The following is a 6,838-nucleotide window of genomic DNA, read 5'->3' as shown; positions in this document are numbered from 1 at the left end:
ATACCTGCCCCAAAAATCTCATTTTTGCCCTAAAAAAATGGGATTTTTTGCCCTAAAGTCTCGTGTTTATTCTAAAAAAATTGGGAATCCCTGCCCCAAAATGCTGGGAACACCTGCCCCAAAAATCTGGAATACCTGCCCCAGAAATTTGGGAATACCTGCCCCAAAAATCTGGGAACACCTGCCCCAAAAATCTGGAATCCCTGCCCCAAAATCCTGGGAATACCTGCCCCAAAAATCTCATTTTTGCCCTAAAAAAATGGGATTTTTTGCCCTAAAGTCTCGTGTTTATTCTAAAAAAATTGGGAATTCTTGCCCCAAAATCCTGGGAATACATGCCCCAAAAATCTCATTTTTGCCCTAAAACACTGGAATTTTTGCCCCCAAACTCCACCCCAAAGTCTCATATTTGTTCTAAAAACATTGGGAATCCCTTCCGCAAAATGTTGGGAATGCCTGCCCCAAAAATCTGGAATACCTGCCCCAGAAATTTGGGAATACCTGCTCCGAAAATCTGGGAACACCTGCCCCAAAAATCTGGGAATTCCTGCCCCAAAAATCTCATTTTTGCCCTAAAAAACTGGGAATTTTTGCCCCCAAACCCCGAGTTTGGGGGTCCCAGGGATGGTTTGGGGGTCTATGGTGGTCTCAGGGGGTCTCATGGGGGTCTCTGTTCCTCAGGGGGCAGCTGCTGGGTTTGGGGGGGTCTCAGGAGTGGTTTGGGGGTCTCAGGGGTGGTTTGGGGGTCTCAGGGTCCCTGTCCCTCAGGGGGCAGCTGCTGGGTTTGAGGGGGTCTCAGGGGTGGTTTGGGGGGGTCCCTGGGGTGGTCTCAGGGGTCTCAGGGGGTCTCAGGGGTCCCTCTCCCCTCAGGGGGCAGCTGCTGGGTTTGGGGGTCTCAGGGTGGTTTGGGGGGGTCCCTGGGGTGGTCTCAGGGGGTCTCAGGGGGTCTCAGGGTCCCTGTCCCTCAGGGGGCAGCTGCTGGGTTTGAGGGGGTCTCAGGGGGTCTCAGGGATGGTTTGGGGTGGTCTCAGGGGGTCTCAGGGTCCCTCTCCCCTCAGGGGGCAGCTGCTGGGTTTGGGGGTCTCAGGGATGGTCTGGGGGTCTCAGGGTGGTTTGGGGGTCTCAGGGATGGTTTGGGGGTCCCTGGGGTGGTTTGGGGGTCCCTGGGTGGTCTCAGGGGGTCTGAGGGTCCTCTCCCCTCAGGGGGCAGCTGCTGGGTTTGGGGGTCTCAGGGGTGGTTTGGGGGTCTCAGGGATGGTTTGGGGGTCTCAGGGATGGTTTGGGGGTCCCTGGGGTGGTTGGGGGGTCCCTGGGTGGTCTCAGGGGGTCTGAGGGTCCCTCTCCCCTCAGGGGGCAGCTGCTGGGTTTGGGGGTCTCAGGGGTGGTTTGGGGGTCTCAGGGATGGTTTGGGGGTCTCAGGGATGGTTTGGGGGTCCCTGGGGTGGTTTGGGGGTCCCTGGGTGGTCTCAGGGGTCTGAGGATCCCTCTCCCCTCAGGGGGCAGCTGCTGGGTTTGGGGGTCTCAGGGGTGGTTTGGGGGTCTCAGGGATGGTTTGGGGGTCCCTGGGGTGGTTTGGGGGTCTCAGGGGTGGTTTGGGGGTCTCAGGGATGGTTTGGGGGTCTCAGGATGGTTTGGGGGTCCCTGGGGTGGTTTGGGGGTCTCAGGGGTGGTTTGGGGGTCTCAGGGATGGTTGGGGGTCCCTGGGGTGGTTTGGGGGTCCCTGTGGGGGTCTGAGGGTCCCTCTCCCCTCAGGGGCAGCTGCTGGGCCGGCGCTGTTTCGAGGTTCGGGTCTGCGCCTGCCCGGGCGGGATCGACGCATCGAGGAGGAGAATCACCGCAAGAGGGGCGGGGCCAGGGGCGGGGCCAAGAGAGGTGAGGGGCGGGGCCTGGGGAGGGGGCGGGGCTGAGAGGGGTGGGTGGGCCTGGGAGGGTGGGTGGGGGCTGGGGAGGGGGTGGGGCTGAGAGAAGTGGGTGGGGCCTGGGAGGGGGTGGGGCTGGAGAGGTGAGGGTGGGGCCTGGGGGGGCTGGAGAGGGGTGGGTGGGGCCTGAGGAGGGGGTGGGACTGGAGAGGGGGTGGGACCAAGAGAGGTGAGGGGTGGGGCCTGGGAAGGGGGTGGGGCTGGAGGGGGTGGGCCTTTGGAGGGGGTGGGGCTGGAGAAATGTGGGTGGGGCCTGAGGAGGGGGTGGGGCTGAGAGAGGGGTGGGTGGGGCCTGGGGAGGGGCTGGGGCTCAGACACTTTTGGGGGGGTCCCTAAAAAATTGGGACCATGGGGGGGGGTCCCAGAGTCCCCCAAAGAATTGAGGGGGTCCCTGGGGGTCTTTTAAACAATTGGGGGGGGTCCTGGGGGTCCCTCAAACAATTGGGGGGGTCCCAGAGTCCCTCAAACAATTGGGGAGTCCCTGAGGGTCCCCCAAACACTTGGGGGGTTCCTGGGGGTCCCCCAAACACTTGGGGCCTTTGGGGGGGTCCCCCCAGGTGCCTGAGCCCCCCCTGCCCCCCCCCCCAGCCCTGCCCCCCCGAGTGAAGCCCCGAGAGCTCCAAGAAGAGGGTCCTGAACCCCGACCCCGAGACCTTCTACCTGCAGGTCTGGGCCTGGGGGGGGTCCAGGGCGGGTTTTGGGGGGTCCAGGGGGGGTTTGGGGGTCCGGGGGGGGGTTGGGGGTCCAGGGGGGGGTTGGGGGCATTAGAGGGGATTTTGGGGGTTTAGGGGGGATTTCAGGGGGTCTGGGGGGCAAAGGGGGGGATTTTGGGGTCCCAGGGGGAGTTGGGGGGGGTCAATGTGTTGATTTGGGGGGGGCAGAAGGGCTTTGAGGGGGGTGTTGGACCCCCCAGGACCCCCCTGACCCCCCTTTTTTGGGGGAGGGGGTCCCTGAGGGGGTGTTTGGCCCCCCCAAGACCCCCCAGGACCCTCCAGAACCCCTTTTTGGGGGGAGGGGGTCTCTGAGGGGGTGTTTGTCCCCCCCAGCACGCCCTGACCCCCTTTTTTTGGGGAAAGGGGTCCCTGAGAGGGGGTTTGGCCCCCCCATAACCCCTTTTTTTGGGGAAGGGAGTCCCTGAGAGAGGTTTTGTCCCCCCCAGGACCCCCCATAACCCCTTTTTGGGGGGAGGGGGTCTCTGAGGGGGTGTTTGTCCCCCCCAGCACGCCCTGACCTCCTTTTTTTGGGGAAAGGGGTCCCTGAGAGGGGGTTTGGCCCCCCCATAACCCCTTTTTTTGGGGAAGGGAGTCCCTGAGAGAGGTTTTGTCCCCCCCAGGACCCCCCATAACCCTTTTTCTGGGGGGAGGGGGTCCCTAGGGGTGTGTTTGACCCCCCCAGGACCCCCTGACCCCCTTTTTTTGGGGAAGGGGGTCCCTGAGAGCAGGTTTTGTCCCCCCATAACCCTTTTTCTGGGGGAGGGGGTCCCTGAGAGAGGTTTTGTCCCCCCCATAACCCCTTTTTTGGGGGAGGGGGTCCCTGAGTAGGGTTTTGTCCCCCCAGCACCCCCCTGACCCCCTTTTTTTGGGGAAGGGAGTCCTGAGAGAGGTTTTGTCCCCCCCAGGACCCCCCATAACCCCTTTTTCTGGGGGAGGGGGTCCCTGAGAGGGTGTTTGACCCCCCCAGCACCCCCCTGACCCCCTATTTTTTTTGGGGGGGGTCAGATCCGGGGCCGGGAGCGCTTCGAGATGTTCAAGATGCTCAACGAGGCCCTGGAGGCCACCCAGGGGGGAGGGGCAGTGGCCAGGCCGTGAGTCTGGGGGGGCTGGGGGGGTTTGGGGGGGTCTGGGGGGGTTGGGAGTTTGGGGGGGTCTGTTTGAGGGGGTTGGGGGTCCCTCGGGGGTGGGGCGGGGGGGTCTGGGCCTCCTTTGGGGGATTTGAGGTGGTTTGGGGGGGTCTGGGGGTCCATTTGGGGGGGTCTGAGGGTAGTTCTGGGGGGTTTTGGGGGTCTGGGGTTCTCTCTGGGGGGGCTTGGGGGGGTCTGAGGGTCCCTCTGGGGGGGTTTGGGTCCCTTTGAGGGGATGGAGAGGTCTCGAGGGGCGTTTGGGGGGTTGGGGGGGTGTCTGGGGGTCCCCGGGGGTTGGGGGTGCTTTGGGAGGGGCAGAGGGGGGGTCTGGGGGTCCTTTGGGTGGTGGGTGGGGGGTCTGGGGGTACCTTGGGAGGGGTTTGGGGGAGTCTGGGGGTCCCTTCGAGGGGATTTGGGGAGTTTGGGGTTTTTGGGGGGAGTTTGGGGCTCCTTTTGAGGGGATTTGGGGGGGATTGGGGATTTTGGGGGGGGTCTGGGGGTCTCTTTGAGAGGATTTGGGGGGGTTTGAGGTTTTTAGGGGTAGTTTGGGTTCCTTTTGAGAGGATTTAGGGGACTTTGGGGGTCCCTCCCAGGGGATTTTTGGGGATTTTGGATTTTGGGGGCAGTCTGGGGGTCCCTGACCCCCCCTTTCCCCCCCCCCCCAGCTCGAAGGGGCGTGGCCCGCGGGGGGAGGGGCCGGTGCCCCGCGGGAAGAAGCTGCTGCTCAAGGTGGAACAGGGGGACTCCGACTGACCCCGCCCACCCGGAGGACACGCCCCCTGCCCTCCGGACACGCCCACCCACCCCTTGTCCCCCATTGGCTGTTCTGCCCTTTGTAGCCCCTCCCATAGCTGTAGCCACGCCATATTTGTAGCATCACCCCGATTTTAGCCCCGCCCCTGCTGCTTTAGCCACACCCCCCGGGCTAAGCCACGCCCTCAGCCCCACCCTTGTCCACGCCCAGCATTTTAGCCACGCCTCCAGCGTTTTTAGCCACACCCCCTCACATTTTAACCACTCCCCCTATGAATTAGCCCACCCCCCCCGGGAAGGGCCACGCCCCCGCTCGTGGCGCTCTGGCCCCGCCCACGCGGGTCCCTGCATGATGTCACTCACCCCGGCCACGCCCCCGCCGCTTGGCCACGCCCCCCGCGGGTTTTTAAAAGGCTTTTTTATACAAATAAAGGGGTTTTTTACGGTGGCCCCTCCCCCACCCCCGCAGTGGTTGGGGGAGGGGCGGTTTGGGGAGGGGGGGAGGGGAACGTCCCAGTTTGGGGTCACTGGATCCCAGTTTGGGGGTGGGATGTCCCAGTTTGGGGTCACTGGGATCCCAGTTCGGGCTGGGATGTTCCAGTTTGGGGTCACTGAGATCCCAGTTTGGGGGGTGGGATGTCCCAGTTTGGGTTTGGGGCTGGGATGTCCCAGTTTGGGGGTGAAATGTCCCAATTTGGGGTTGGGATGTCCCAGTTTGGGATCACTGGGACCCCAGTTTGGGATAACGGGGGGGGGGAGGAATTGTGGGATGTCCCAGTTTGGGGTCACTGAGATCCCAGTTTGGGGCTGGAATGTCCCAGTTTGGGGTCACTGGGGGGGGATTGTGGGATGTCCCAGTTTGGGGTCACTGAGATCCAGTTTGGGGGTGGGATGTCCCAGTTTGGGATCATTGAGATCCCAGTTTGGGGGTGAAATGTCCCAGTTTAGGGTTGGAATGTCCCAGTTTGGATCACTGAGATCCCAGTTTGGGGCTGGGATGTCCCAGTTGGGGGCTGGGGGGTCCAAAACGGCCCCATTTGGGGTCCCCACTGTGAGGGGGGCGGGGCTAAAGGGGGGAGGGGGTGGCGCTTCCTGCCCTCCCAGCCCCCCCTCCCCCCCTTCCCCTCCCTCCCCCCCCCAATTCCCGAATCCTGCCAAGGCCGAGCCTGGAAAATTCCTCCGTCCCCTTCACTCGACCTTGGATCCGTCCCGGGGAGGGGGGAGAGGAAATCCCGGGATTTGGGGAGTCCTGGAATTCCGGGGGGGTGGATCCAGAATTCCGGGAGCCCCCAAAAAATCCCCCCCCCTTCCCTAAAAAAAAAGGATCCGGATTCCAGAGAGGAAGAGGAAATCCCGGGATTCAGGGGAATCCTGGAATTGGGGGGGGGGGGGGATCCAGAATTCCGGGAGCCCCCAAAAAATCCCCCCCTTCCCAAAAAAAAGAGGATCCGGGATTCCAGAGGGGGGGGGATGGGAAGGGAAGGGGGGATGGGGGGGGGGAGGCACCATCTGTCCGGGATTAGGGGGGGGGATCAGGGCGGGATTTGCCCCCCCCTGGGGGAGATGTGGGTCATGGAGGGGGGGGAGGGGACACGGGGGGTGTCCGGGGGGTAATTAAGGGGGTTAATTAGGGGAGGGGGGTGATTTAGGGGGGTAATTAATGCGGGGGAGGTTAATTTAGGGGGTAATTCCGGGTGGGTAATTCCATTCCAAGGGGGGTAATTCCGGGGGGGGGGGCGGTTTGAGGTGTGTCTGGGGTTAATTAACCTTAATTAAAGGCTAATTAATCTGGAGGAATTAATTCGAGGGGTTAATGAATGGGGAGGGTTAATTTGGGGGGTTATTCGGAGGGTAATTCCAGGGGGGGTAATTCCAGAGGTGGGGGGGTAATTCCAGTCGGGGGGGGCAATTTGAGGTGTCTCTGGGGGTTAATTAACCTTAATTAAAGGTTAATTAATCTGGAGGAATTTATTTATTTAGGGTGTTAATTGGGGGGTTCGTTAAGAGGGAGATAATTTGGGGGGAGGAATTCCGGGGAGGCAAATTAGGGGGGGAATTAATGGTTAATTAATAGGGAGTTATTAATTTGAGGGGTTGATTGGGGGTTAATTAAGGGAGAATGTTAATTTTAGGGGATCTATGGGGGGGAATTCTGGGGAGGGGTCTCGGGGGCGTTAATTAAAGGCTAATTAATCAGGGGGATGTTAATTTAGGGGGTTAATTAGTTAATTAGTGCCCATTAATTGGGGCCTATTAATTAGAGGGGTCTCTATTAGGGCGTATTAATTAGCGGGTTATTAACTGAGGATTTCTATTAGTGGCCGTT

At 61.3% G+C, this 6,838-nt stretch overlaps 1 long non-coding RNA gene across 1 annotated transcript; it reads left to right on the top strand.

Moving 5' to 3' along the window:
- Nucleotides 1–2,407: 2,407 nt before the first annotated feature.
- LOC127464809 (uncharacterized) lies at nt 2,408–4,941 on the top strand. Its single transcript, XR_007901646.1, has 3 exons — nt 2,408–2,585; nt 3,638–3,723; nt 4,425–4,941. It is a non-coding gene; the product is annotated as an uncharacterized LOC127464809 (long non-coding RNA).
- Nucleotides 4,942–6,838: the final 1,897 nt, after the last annotated feature.

The sequence above is a fragment of the Manacus candei genome, unplaced genomic scaffold (assembly GCF_025592945.1).
Source record: "Manacus candei isolate 608988 ecotype Guabito, Panama unplaced genomic scaffold, ASM2559294v1 h1tg000277l, whole genome shotgun sequence".
In the NCBI taxonomy this organism is placed as follows: domain Eukaryota; kingdom Metazoa; phylum Chordata; class Aves; order Passeriformes; family Pipridae; genus Manacus; species Manacus candei.
The sequence above is the reverse complement of the archived record's forward strand: the minus strand, read 5'-3'. Positions and strand labels throughout refer to the sequence as shown.